Below are 14,798 nucleotides of genomic sequence, written 5' to 3'. Positions count from 1 at the left end.
TGCCGAGTTTAGTGTGTGTGGGAAGACAATCCGACGAGTCCGTCCATCGCCGCTGCCTACCCTGCTCCTCACCGCTCTCTCCGGAGCTCCCGCAGCATCAACAGCCGCCTCCGTTATGTATACTACACACTGAGATGTTAGAACTGGGAGCTGACCCCTGGCTGCATGTAGAGGGAGCAACTCTTCCCGGGCTGTTCTTACGTGCTGCTTGCGAGAGCGGTGAGGAGCAGGGTAGGCAGCGGCGATGGACGGACTCGTCGGACTGTCTTCCTACACACACTAAACTCGGCAGCAGCAAGGTCTGTTTCAAAAGAGCTGAGGGTCGCTGGGTGGGCGCCGGTAGTCTTTATTTTGTATTGCGCGATACATCATCGGTCAGGGGGAGTTTCTAGGTACTCGGAAACCCCCTCTGCGTGCACGTATGGGAGCCATACATCTACCCAGTGGGCTGTTACAGTCATATAGTCCTTAGTCTGCCCTGTTCCACTTGTCCACATGTCCGTGGTTAAGTGGACACTGGATACAACCGCATTTTGTAGGACACTGGTGACTCTTTTTCTGACATCAGTGTACATTCTTGGTATCGCCTGCCTAGAGAAGTGGATCCTAGATTGGATTTGATACCGGGGACACACTATCTCCATCAATTCTCTAAGTCCCACTGAACTAATGGTGGATACCAGGCGCACCTCTAACACCAACATAGCTGTCAAGACCTCAGTTATCCGCTTTGTAACAGGATGACTGCTGTCATATTTCATCTTCCTCACAAAGGACTGTTGGACAGTCAATTGCTTACTGGAAGTAGTACAAGTGGTCTTCTGACTTCCCCTCTGGGATGACGATCGACTCCCAGCAGCAACAACAGCAGCGACAGCAACAGCAGGCGTACCACTCAAGGATTCTACGGAGGACTCCCGATTAGGAGAGGACTTCTCAGTCTTGACAGTGACACGGCCTGCAGAACTACGGACGTTCCTGACTGAGGAGGAAGTTGACGTTGAGGGAGTTGATGGTGTGGCTTGCAGGAGCTTGGGTACAGGAGGAAGAAGGGATTTAGGTGTCAGTGGACTGCTCACGTTCTTACACAAAGTTTCACAACTTGACACTGACTTCTAATGAATGCGCAGCAGGTGACGTATAAGGGAGGATGTTCCTAGGTGGTTAACATCCTTACCCCTACTTATTACAGATTGACAGAGGCAACAGATGGCTTGACACCTGTTGTCCGGATTTGTGGAGAAATAATTCCACACCGAAGAGGTGGCTTTTTTGGTAGTTTGCCCAGGCATCACAATGGGCTTCTTCGTCCCAAGGACAACAGGTGTCTCCCCCGGTGCCTGACTTAAACAAACCACATCACCATCAGAATCCTCATCGTCAACTTCTTCCTCAGCACCAGCAATACGCATATCCTCATCCTGGTGTACTTCAACAGTGATATCTTCAATTTGAATATCAGGAACTGGACTGTCGGTGCTCCTTCCAACACTTGCAGGAGGCATGCAAATGGTGTAAGGAGCCAACTCTTCCCGTCCAGTGTTGGGAAGGTCAGGCATCACAACTGACAACACACTTGGACTCTCCTTGGGGTTTTGTGATACCATCTCAGAGCGCACAGTTATTTTCTCTGCTCTTTCCAGCTTAACTCTTTTAATTTTTCTAGCGGGAGGATGAGGGCTTCCATCGTCATGTGAAGCTGAACCACTAGCCATGAACATAGGCCAGGGCCTCAGCCGTTCCTTGCCACTCCTTGTCGTAAATGGCATATTGGCAAGTTTACGTTTCTCCTTAGACGATTTAAATTTATTTTTTTGGTTCTTTTTACTGAACTTTGCCTTTTTGGATTTTACATGCCCTCTACTATCACATTGGGCATCGGCCTTGGCAGACGACATTGATGGCATTTCATTGTCTATGTCATGGCTAGTGGCAGCAGCTTCAGCACTAGGAGGAAGTGTTTCTTCTTGATCTTTCCCTATTTTATCCTCAACATTTTTGTTCTCCATTATTTTTTGGGAGTTATATGTGACAATATGCGGCACAGGAATGACTGATGGCCAGGACACTACCACTGGTCTGATGCAGCACAACAGGTTGTTGTTATAATTATTATACTGCAGCAGTGGACATATAGCAGCATCGTATATCGTCACTGGAATGACTGATGAGACAGGACACTACCACTGGTCTGATGCAGCACAATAGGTTGTTGTTATAATTATTATACTGCAGCAGTGGACAAATAGCAGCAGCGTATATCGTCACTGGAATGACTGATGAGACAGGACACTACCACTGGTCTGCACAACACAGCACCACTTTATACAGCTACACTGGATATATGGCAGCAGAGAACACCAACACTGTGACTGGCTGGACTGATGCAGCACAATACACTGACTACACTGGACTGGTCTGCACAACACAGCACCACTAAAACCCTTTCATGTGATAATGTTAGAGAGTGTTATAGTGTCACTGTACAGTTTGTTTGTCTGCCTAGATCTGGTCTGTCTGATGCATGTGGGTGCTAGGACAGGCCTTCTGTGTTCCCAATTGTATTCACAAGTTTGTGTTCCCTTGTAAGCATGTCCTATCCAGCATCCAGCATGTCCTATCCTATCTGTGCTTGGGCAGACTGTGTGTGTTCTCCTGTTTGTCCTTCCCCTAGTGCATCCTCAGAAGAGAGCAGGGTTGTCAGTTAGGCTGTATAGGCATAGTTCAACTACAGTATGTGTGCGAATAAGCAGTTATGCATGGGTGAAACCAGGGTCTGAGGCCATTGTGCCAGTGATGACTTTACCCGTGATTTCCTCTTCTTTGATATGATCTCTCCTGTTAAAGTCTTAACATTGTGTATTTGGCCAGTCCTAGCATCTGTCTCTTCCATAGAGGGTCGTCTGACCTGTGTTTCTGGACCGTTTACAACACCTCAGTGGCGTGAAGACCAATCTGTATAAATAACTTAAATGGTTCAGTTTTTGGAACTTGATGAATGGACAATGTGCCACATTGGGACAGCACTGGTGAATGAGTCTGTTATTTTAAAACGGTCTTGTTCACCTTGATGGATAGGCCCCTAAGGGAGGTATTCATCCTATTTGGGATTTTTAGCTTTTCATTTTCTTGTTCCGTGGAATCAAAATGCTATTGTGAAATTCATACTACTGATTAACACAAAACACTCTGCAGGAAACAATGCCTTCAGCAGCCAATTCAGTTCCTGAATCTTTAACTCATTGAGACTCTGTGGAATGAGTTGAAAATTGCTGTTTGCAGGCGTTTTCTGTCTAGTCTGAGGGAGCTGGGGCAATACTGTAAAGAAGAATAAAAAGCAAAGGGGTGAAGACTGTGCCCTAGCCTACATGTTTTAATATTCACAAGTTTTTTTCTCTGACATTATCTCTCTCTTCATCATTACTACGTTTCCCTTATTACTCTGTGCATGGCAGTTAAGTGGTTATTTATTTATTTATTTTCTTCCTAACGAACTCTTAGGAATTAATTGTCTGCAGTCACTACATTTAATAACAATGTTATATGCTGATCAATGATTGCTCTGATCATTCAATTGCTGGGGCTACTTGCCAAACTCACTATGCAATTGACCACAATGTCATTCCATTTATTTTTGGCTGCCATTGTTGTCCAGTTACGGTAGGCCAAGGATATTTTCCGGTCTTTCAATCCATGCTGGGAAATCTGAAGATTGAACACCAAGTGTTGTATGAGAGATGCTGGCATTAACTCTTTCACTTTTAGAATGTTACCTGTTAAATGTGTAGAAATGTGTGTATTTACTGAATTTATAATAAAGTGTTTGGGATTGTTAGTGTTACTGATGGTTTTGTTCTTTGACAAATATTATTTGATTATCAGAGTTCAAGCCTCACCCTTAGCTGTGTGGACAACTCTTTTAGGGTAAATTTAGACGTGCACTGTCAGAAAATGTTTTGATGCCACACTCTGTCCTGGCACTCACAGCAAAAAAAATCTGCATGCACTATTTTCATGCATTTAACTTTGACCTGTGAAGACACAGCAATCATTGTAAAAAGCAGATATGTCTAAAAACTGGCATCATTGATCATGGCACCAGCAGTATTGTTAGAGCCGTTGTTTTCTAATTTCTCATTCAATCTACCTATGCTTGTGAAACAGCTTATTGGTTAAAACTAGAGATGAGCGGTTCGGATCCGAAACCCCCCCCGAACTTCACCTATTTTACACGGTTCCGAGGCAGCCTCAGATCTTCCCGCCTTGCTCGGTTAACCCGAACGCGCCCGAACGTCATCATCCCGCTGTCGGATTCTCGCGAGATTTGTATTCTATATAAAGAGCCGCGCATCGCCGCCATTTTCACTTGTGCATTGGAGATTGAACGGAGAGGACGTGGCTACGTTCTCTCCCTGAAAAGCTCCGTATCTGTGCTCAGTGTGCTGCAAATATCTGTGCTCAGTGTGCTGCAAATAATCTGTGCTCAGTGTGCTGAAAATATCTATGTTCTTTGCCTGAAAACGCTCTATATCTGTGCTCAGTGTGCTGCAAATATCAGTGCTCAGTGTGCTGCATTTTGGTGACCAGCAGTATAAATATAGTACAGTACAGTAGGCCATTGCTGTATCTTGCAGCTCTATGTCAAGTAAACTATCTCTGTGCTGCATTATTGTGAGCAGTATATAGTAGGACAGTGCAGCATTTTGGTGACCAGCAGTATACATATAGTACAGTACAGTAGACCATTGCTGTATCTTGCAGCTCTGTGTCAAGTATACTATCTCTGTGCTTGCATTATTGTGAGCAGTATATAGTAGTACAGTGCAGAATTTTGGTGACGCGCAGTATACATATAGTACAGTACAGCAGGCCATTGCTGTATCTTGCAGCTCTGTGTCAAGTTATACTATCTCTGTGCTGCATTATTGTGAGCAGTATATAGTAGGACAGTGCAGCATTTTGGTGACCAGCAGTATACATATAGTACAGTACAGTAGGCCATTGCTGTATCTTGCTGCTCTGTGTCAATTATACTATCTATGTGCAGCATTATTGTGAGCAGTATATAGTAGGACAGTGCAGCATTTTGGTGACCAGCAGTATACACATAGTACAGTACAGTAGGCCATTGCTGTATCTTGCAGCTCTGTGTCAAGTATACTATCTCTGTGCTGCAATAATTGTGAGCAGTATATAGTAGGACAATGCAGAATTTTGGTGACCAGCAGTATACATATAGTACAGTACAGTAGGCCATTGCTGTATCTTGCAGCTCTGTGTCAAGTATACTATCCATATCTGTGCTACATTATTGTGAGCAGTATATAGTAGTACAGTGCAGAATTTTGGTGACCAGCAGTATACACATAGTACAGTACAGTGGGCCATTGCTGTATCTTGCAGCTCTGTGTCAAGTATACTATCTCTGTGCTGCATTATTGTGAGCAGTATATAGTAGGACAGTGCAGCATTTTGGTGACCAGCAGTATACATATATTACAGTACAGTAGACCATTGCTGTATCTTGCAGCTCTGTGTCAAGTATACTATCTCTGTGCTGCATTATTGTGAGCAGTATATAGTAGGACAGTGCAGCATTTTGGTGACCAGCAGTATACATATAGTACAGTGCAGTAGGCCATTGCTGTATCTTGCAGTTCTGTGTCAAGTATGCTATCTCTATGTGCTGTATTATTGTGAGCAGTATATAGTAGGACAGTGCAGCATTTTGGTAACCAGCAGTATACATATAGTACAGTACAGTAGGCCATTGCTGTATCTTGCAGCTCTGTGTCAAGTATGCTGTTTCTGTGCTGCATTATTGTGAGCAGTATATAGTAGGACAGTGCAGCATTTTGGTGACCAGCAGTATACATATAGTACAGTAGGCCATTGCTGTATCTTGCAGCTCTGTGTCAAGTATACTATCTCTGTGCTGCATTATTGTGAGCAGTATATAGTAGGACAGTGCAGAATTTTGGTCACCAGCAGTATACATATAGTACAGTACAGTAGGCCATTGCTGTATCTTGCAGCTGTGTGTCAAGTATACTATCTCTGTGCTGCATTATTATGAGCAGTATATAGTAGGACAGTGCAGCATTTTGGTGACCAGCAGTATACACATAGTACAGTACAGTAGGCCATTGCTGTATCTTGCAGCTCTGTGTCAAGTATACTATCTCTGTGCTGCATTATTGTGAGCAGTATATAGTAGGACAGTGCAGAATTTTGGTGACCAGCAGTATACATATAGTACAGTACAGTAGGCCATTGCTGTATCTTGCAGCTCTGTGTCAAGTATACTATCCATATCTGTGCTACATTATTGTGAGCAGTATATAGTAGTACAGTGCAGAATTTTGGTGACCAGCAGTATACATATAGTACAGTACAGTAGGCCATTGCTGTATCTTGCAGCTCTGTGTCAAGTATACTATCCATATCTGTGCTGCATTATTGTGAGCAGTATATAGTAGGACAGTGCAGCATTTTGGTAACCAGCAGTATACATATAGTACAGTACAGTAGACCATTGCTGTATCTTGCAGCTCTGTGTCAAGTATACTATCTCTGTGCTGCATTATTGTGAGCAGTATATAGTAGGACAGTGCAGAATTTTGGTGACCAGCAGTATACATATAGTACAGTGCAGTAGGCCATTGCTGTATCTTGCAGTTCTGTGTCAAGTATACTATCTCTGTGCTGCATTATTGTGAGCAGTATATAGTAGGACAGTGCAGCATTTGGTGACCAGCAGTATACATATAGTACAGTACAGTAGGCCATTGCTGTATCTAGCAGCTCTGTGTCAAGTATACTATCTCTGTGCTGCATTATTGTGAGCAGTATATAGTAGGACAGTGCAGCATTTTGGTGACCAGCAGTATACATATAGTACAGTAGGCCATTGCTGTATCTTGCAGCTCTGTGTCAAATATACTATCTCTGTGCTGCATTATTGTGAGGAGTATATAGTAGGACAGTGCAGCATTTTGGTGACCAGCAGTATACATATAGTACAGTACAGTAGACCATTGCTGTATCTTGCAGCTCTGTGTCAAGTATACTATCTCTGTGCTGCATTATTGTGAGCAGTATATAGTAGGATAGTGCAGCATTTTGGTAACCAGCAGTATACATATAGTACAGTACAGTAGGCCATTGCTGTATCTTGCAGCTCTGTGTCAAGTATACCATATCTGTGCTGCATTATTGTGAGCAGTATATAGTAGGACAGTGCAGCATTTTGGTGTCCAGTATACTACAGTACAATAGTCCAGTGCTGTTCTCGCTGCTCAGTGTCAGTTCTCCGTAGTATCATCAGTGCTCAGTAAAATCAGTGCTCAGTATAATCAGTGATTGATCAGTATAATCAGTTCTCAGTATAATCAGTGCGCTGTTAGACGTGCGCCCGTTTTACGCCATTAGTGCATTTGGATTTAGACAATTGATGAAGTTATTGTGTCCCCGGTACAAAATCCCATCTAGAATCCACTTCACTAGGGAGGCGATAGCGAGATTTTACCAATTAATATCAGGGATTTATAATTAATTATTAATTACAGTGATCTTGCCAAATGATAAAGTGATTTTGTCATTTTCTTACAGTGATTTGGACCAATAGTACCATTGATTAGAACAAATAATTCCTGTGATTTTGTCATTTTCTTCCAGTGATTTGGACCAATAATACCATTGATTAGAACAAATAATTCCTGTGATATTGAGGTGTTTGTGTCGCTTAGCTTAGCCATCCAGCGACCACAGTGCACCTCTTTTTCTCTTTTCTTTGCATCATGTGCTCTTTGGGGACTATTCTTTTAAGAGCCATCCTGTCTGACACTTCCGTATATGTCCAGTGATACTGCCATTTGATATAATTCCCGACATTACTGCCATATAATTCCAGTGATTTTGTCATTTTCTTCCAGTGATTTGGACCAATAATACCATTGATTAGAACGAATAATTCCTGTGATTTTGTCATTTTCTTCCAGTGATTTGGACCAATAATACCATTGATTAGAACGAACAATTCCTGTGATATTGAGGTTTTGTGCCGCTTAGCTTAGCCGTCCAGCGACCACAGTGCACCTCTTTTTCTCTTTTCTCTGCATCATGTGCTGTTTGGGGCCAATTTTTTTTAAGTGCCATCCTGTCTGACACTGCAGTGCCACTCCTAGATGGGCCAGGTGTTTGTGCCGCCCTCTTGGGTCGCTTAGCTTAGTCATCCAGCGACCTCGGTGCAAATGTTAGGACTAAAAATAGTATTGTGAGGTGTTCAGTGTTCAGAATAGACTGGAAATTAGTGGAATTTGTGGTTATTGAGGTTAATAATTCTATAGGATCAAAATTACCCCCCAAATTCTATGATTTAAGCTGTTCTTGAGGGGTTTTTGAAAAAAAACACCCGAATCCAAGACATACCCGAATCCGACAAAAAATTTTCAGGGAGGTTTTGCCAAAATGCGTCCGAATCCAAAACACGGCCGCGGAACCGAAACCAAAACCAAAACACAAAACACAAAAAATTTCCAGTGCACATCTCTAGTTAAAAGTAAAACATGTTTAGAATTTAATAGATGCATCGTCATGCACTTTTATTTACTGACAATCAATTGCAGATTTCCCACTAGACATGTGTCTAGGGGCACCACTTGCTTGGGGCAGCATAGCAGGCTGGGCTCCCCAGTGCACCGCCACCGCATCTGAGCAGCAGCCAGCAGGTACTTGTGTTTTAGTCGGAGGAGAAGGAGAGTGACTTGTTTGGGGCATTAAGCTGTTATGGGAGCAATTTGAGTTGTAGGGGGGCAGTGAGGGATGGGGGAGCAATTATGTGGGCAGTGAGATATGATGAGGTAGTGACCTGGTGGGGAGGGGGGGGGGGGGTCAGTAAGGTGTGAGGAGGAAAGTGTGAGCTGTGGAGGCCAGTGAGGTGTGAGGAGAGTAGTGTGAGCTGGGGAAGGGCAGTGAGTTGGTGCAAGGAGACAAGATTCCAGGACAAAAGGGGCAACAGTAAGAGGGTTTTCAGGGGAGGTTGCCAAAGGAGAGAGCGAAATACTGTAAATATAATACCAATTAATCTTTATACACTAATGTACTTTTCTTACTGCAAAGTAATTTTCTCCTGTATTTCTTCATCAATCTGTTTTTAACTCTCTGTCCTTCTCCCTATCACACTTACCTTTTTCATTTATTTTTCATAGCAGATCTGTTTATTCTAATTCAGAGGTACCCACAGCTGCGTCTACTAGCAGTCGCCTGTCTGCACCTTTATGCAAATGCCACTACAAAGGCCCTCCTTTTGTACAGCTGTGTGTTCAAATGTGAAAGAACTTAGATGCCCACATTCAGCATCTGTACACGGTGTAATATCAATTTCTTTAGATGCCACCATTGGACGCAGAATCGAAGCTGGCAACAGCCCTGTGGCATTTGCAGTTTCTTCATCTGATGTAAGCAGTTGAGCACCTGTGTATGCAACCGTCTTCACTCATGACATTCCCATTACACGCCCATAAGAAGGACCACCGCTGGGTATGCACTAAGACACCTCCCTGTCATCACCCAGGAACGGCAACTACATTTTCAATACACTTCTCTGTACATGTGTCTGAAATGACAACTGCGACGCATGGTCGCATTTGGGTCACACGCACGGTATAGATAGGCATCATGTGTTAGACAGACATTAGGTCGACAGGGTCAAAAGGACGACAGGACCAGAAGGTTGACATGAAAAAGGTAGACAGTACAAAAGGTCGACGGGGTCAAAAGGCCAACATGAAAATGGTCAATATAGAAAAGGTAGACACAGGTTTTTTTTTTTAATTTTACATGTTTTTGGACTATTTCACACCTGTCAGCATAGAGTTGGTTATAAACTTTGTGGCAAGCCACCGAGCCCATAGCGTGGCGAGTGAAGCGAGCTCCATGAGGGTAGGCCTTCCTACAATTGGGGGTCCCAGATGACAAAATTATCCACACAAACCACAAAAAGGCAAAAAAAGTGTCTACCTTTTTTGTGTCGGCCATTTTCATGTCGACCTTTTGACTCTGTCGACCTTTTGATCCTGTCGACCTAATGTCTGTCTAACGTGTGTGTGGTCACAAATGCAGTAGGGTGATAACCATTTTATTTTTCAGATGCTCATTTATATGCTATCTGCTTCACATGTGCCTTATATGCCTCAGAGCCTCCTCAAGTCAGCCTTTATGTCTCAGAAGTCCATCATGCCCTGTTATGTGCCTAACTACCCTCATATCTCTTTATATGCCTCAAAGTCTCTTCATGCCCCTATACTGTATATGTCTCACAGCCCCCTTATGCCCTTTTATATGCTGAAGGTTGGCAACTCTATAGTCCATCTATACCCTTCACTACATATTACTGACCGGTCCATATTATGCAATACATCCCTCTCCTCTTGATATACTGCACTGCATCCCTGAACCATCCATGCTCTGTACAATATCTGCACACTACATCTCTGCACTACCACACTGACAACTCTATAGCTTAGCTACAGCAGTGATCCCGTGTACACCCTGCCCTACACTGCAGTTCATCAATGCGCCCCCCCCCCCATACCATGCACTCCTAGCCAGATTAAGGGGGGATGCAGGGCCGGATCCAGAGCACACTGACATCACTAGCTTTACCTCTTATGCAGCAGCAGAACCAGACAGCCAGAATGTGAGCAGGACAGTATCAGCGGTGCAAGTATGCGGGTACGCTCGGGTATGGAGTACCCATAAGAATTTGGTAGCGGGTACGCAGTACCACCTGCCACACACTTTGCCATTACCACAATTGTAATGTGCCACAAAGCAAAAATACCATGGTGCTTGGCAACATGATGGCTCCTCCCACTTTGTTAGGGTTACTGGGAGTGCGACAGTGGCTGTATTTTCCTATTATAATGGAGGCATTACTATATACAGGTTGAGTATCACTTATCCAAAATGCTTGGGACCAGAGGTATTTTGGATATGGGATTTTTCCGTATTTTGGAATAATTGCATACCATAATGAGATATCATGGTGATGGGACCTAAATCTAAGCACAGAATGCATTTATGTTACATATACATCTTATACACACAGACTGTAGGTAATTTTAGCCAATATTTTTTATAACTTTGTGCATTAAACAAAGTGTGTCTACATTCACACATTTCATTTGTTTCATATACACCTTATACACACAGCCTGAAGGTCATTTAATACAATATTTGTAATAACTTTGTGTATTAAACAAGGTTTGTGTACATTGAGCCATCAAAAAACAAAGGTTTCACTATCTCACTCTCACTCAAAAAAGTCCGTATTTCGGAATATTCCGTATTTCGGAATATTTGAATATGGGATACTCAAGCTGTATTGTTATTAAATTGGGGGCATTACTATATATTTCTATTATACTAGAGGCAGTACTATATATTTTTAGCCTTGCCTCCAGATAAAAATAAAGGAGCTGTTGTGTCATGTAGCCACTCCCACTAGCAGAATGTGGCCACACCCCCTCACAACACATGACCACACCCATTTTTCGGCACTCAGTACCACTAAGAAAATATGCACAATCTTATATACAGCCCCCCCCCCTCACACACACACACACACACACACACACACACACACCCCTTCCACCGGGGGCCCCCGGGCTAAAGTGCCCTGGGCACCCCGAAGGGTTAATCCGGCCCTGCCTGCACTGGCCATCTATACCCTGCACTACATCACTAGCTCTTCTATATACAGTAAATTGCATGACAAGCACATGCTTCCATGAGGAAATTGTGCAAGACACTGCTGGGTACACTAATAAGCCATTTTGCATAATGCCCACGTGCACCCTTTGGCTCATGTATTGTGTGTAACTCTGGCTCTGGTACTATCCAGAGCCTCCTGAGCCATTTACCTCACTGCACGTCCCTGGTCACAATCATTTATCGCTTGGTATCTTCCACTACCACTGCTGCATTTATCTGCAGGTATATGCTCCATCTCATTCCTTTCCAACTGCATTAACCAGTTCCTGGCTGGTCTTATACTACATATTCCTGCATTATGCTGCATTAGTCCTTTGTTTTCTCACATTCTGCTGATTTACATGGTGAGATGGGAGGAAGAAGGGAAAGAGGGATGGGATGAAAAGGAGTACAGAGATCGGAGGAAGAGGAGGAGAGAGTCGGAGATTGGAGAAAAATTGAGGAAAGAGATGATAAGCTTAGGGTGGAGAGAAGAAGAAAAAAACTCTGCAACCCCATGAAAAATAGCTAGAGACCCGGCGAATGACGGATTTTAAACACTAGTAGAAAAGAAAAAAACATTAGATCAGAAAAAAATATTAAATAAAACCAAAACAAGTAAGTAATTGGTCCAAATGAAGAGGAGGCATTTATTCAAGATAACAGTGGTAAAATGATTAGTAGGTGCTTCACTTAAGAGCAAGCAGGTCAGCCTCAAATGTGAGTTATAAATTTAAGGAACTCACACACTCATCACTTACCTCCATTGTTAGCATTTTTATTTGCTATGAACTTTAAGAAAGAAAGTCAGATGTAACAGTTGATTAATAATTTTAGCCTAGGTTAAATAAGGTATGTAAATGGGGAAAATGACTGCAGATAATTGCACAATCTATATACACTATATATATATATATATATATATATATATATATATATATATATAAATGGATGTATGTGTGTGTGTATGTATGTATGTATGTATGTATGTATGTATGTATGTGTGTGTGTATGTATGTTCCAGCATAACTCTGGAATGCCTGGAGCAATTTACACCAAACTTGGTACATAGATAACTTACACTCTGGAAAAAAATACTGTGGGGGTAACACACCCATGGCACTCCTAGGGGTGTGGGTGGGAAGGGGGAGACATGTAAAAATCCTTAGTTGTTGGGGTCGCTGAGATGAATAGTGACACTCCCGATGCCGTTTCAGTACAAGTTCAGCCCCCATCAGCATGGAGGGTACGAACTGTAGAGATGAGCGCCTGAAATTTTTCGGGTTTTGTGTTTTGGTTTTGGGTTCGGTTCCGCGGCCGTGTTTTGGGTTCGAACGCGTTTTGGCAAAACCTCACCGAATTATTTTTGTCGGATTCGGGTGTGTTTTGGATTCGGGTGTTTTTTTCCAAAAACACTAAAAAACAGCTTAAATCATAGAATTTGGGGGTCATTTTGATCCCAAAGTATTATTAACCTCAAAAACCATAATTTACACTCATTTTCAGTCTATTCTGAATACCTCACACCTCACAATATTATTTTTAGTCCTAAAATTTGCACCGAGGTCGCTGTGTGAGTAAGATAAGCGACCCTAGTGGCCGACACAAACACCGGGCCCATCTAGGAGTGGCACTGCAGTGTCACGCAGGATGTCCCTTCCAAAAAACCCTCCCCAAACAGCACATGACGCAAAGAAAAAAAGAGGCGCAATGAGGTAGCTGTGTGAGTAAGATTAGCGACCCTAGTGGCCGACACAAACACCGGGCCCATCTAGGAGTGGCACTGCAGTGTCACGCAGGATGGCCCTTCCAAAAAACCCTCCCCAAACAGCACATGACGCAAAGAAAAAAAGAGGCGCAATGAGGTAGCTGACTGTGTGAGTAAGATTAGCGACCCTAGTGGCCGACACAAACACCGGGCACATCTAGGAGTGGCACTGCAGTGTCACGCAGGATGTCCCTTCCAAAAAACCCTCCCCAAACAGCACATGACGCAAAGAAAAAAAGAGGCGCAATGAGGTAGCTGTGTGAGTAAGATTAGCGACCCTAGTGGCCGACACAAACACCGGGCACATCTAGGAGTGGCACTGCAGTGTCACGCAGGATGTCCCTTCCAAAAAACCCTCCCCAAACAGCACATGACGCAAAGAAAAAAAGAGGCGCAATGAGGTAGCTGTGTGAGTAAGATTAGCGACCCTAGTGGCCGACACAAACACCGGGCCCATCTAGGAGTGGCACTGCAGTGTCACGCAGGATGTCCCTTCCAAAAAACCCTCCCCAATCAGCACATGATGCAAAGAAAAAGAAAAGAAAAAAGAGGTGCAAGATGGAATTATCCTTGGGCCCTCCCACCCACCCTTATGTTGTATAAACAAAACAGGACATGCACACTTTAACCAACCCATCATTTCAGTGACAGGGTCTGCCACACGACTGTGACTGATATGACGGGTTGGTTTGGACCCCCCCCAAAAAAGAAGCAATTAATCTCTCCTTGCACAAACTGGCTCTACAGAGGCAAGATGTCCACCTCATCTTCACCCTCCGATATATCACCGTGTACATCCCCCTCCTCACAGATTATCAATTCGTCCCCACTGGAATCCACCATCTCAGCTCCCTGTGTACTTTGTGGAGGCAATTGCTGCTGGTCAATGTCTCCGCGGAGGAATTGATTATAATTCATTTTAATGAACATCATCTTCTCCACATTTTCTGGATGTAACCTCGTACGCCGATTGCTGACAAGGTGAGCGGCGGCACTAAACACTCTTTCGGAGTACACACTTGTGGGAGGGCAACTTAGGTAGAATAAAGCCAGTTTGTGCAAGGGCCTCCAAATTGCCTCTTTTTCCTGCCAGTATAAGTACGGACTGTGTGACGTGCCTACTTGGATGCGGTCACTCATATAATCCTCCACCATTCTATCAATGTTGAGAGAATCATATGCAGTGACAGTAGACGACATGTCCGTAATCGTTGTCAGGTCCTTCAGTCCGGACCAGATGTCAGCATCAGCAGTCGCTCCAGACTGCCCTGCATCA

The sequence above is a fragment of the Pseudophryne corroboree genome, chromosome 2, assembly GCF_028390025.1.
Source record: "Pseudophryne corroboree isolate aPseCor3 chromosome 2, aPseCor3.hap2, whole genome shotgun sequence".
NCBI classification, from domain to species: Eukaryota; Metazoa; Chordata; class Amphibia; order Anura; family Myobatrachidae; genus Pseudophryne; species Pseudophryne corroboree.
This window is presented reverse-complemented; position numbering follows the sequence as displayed.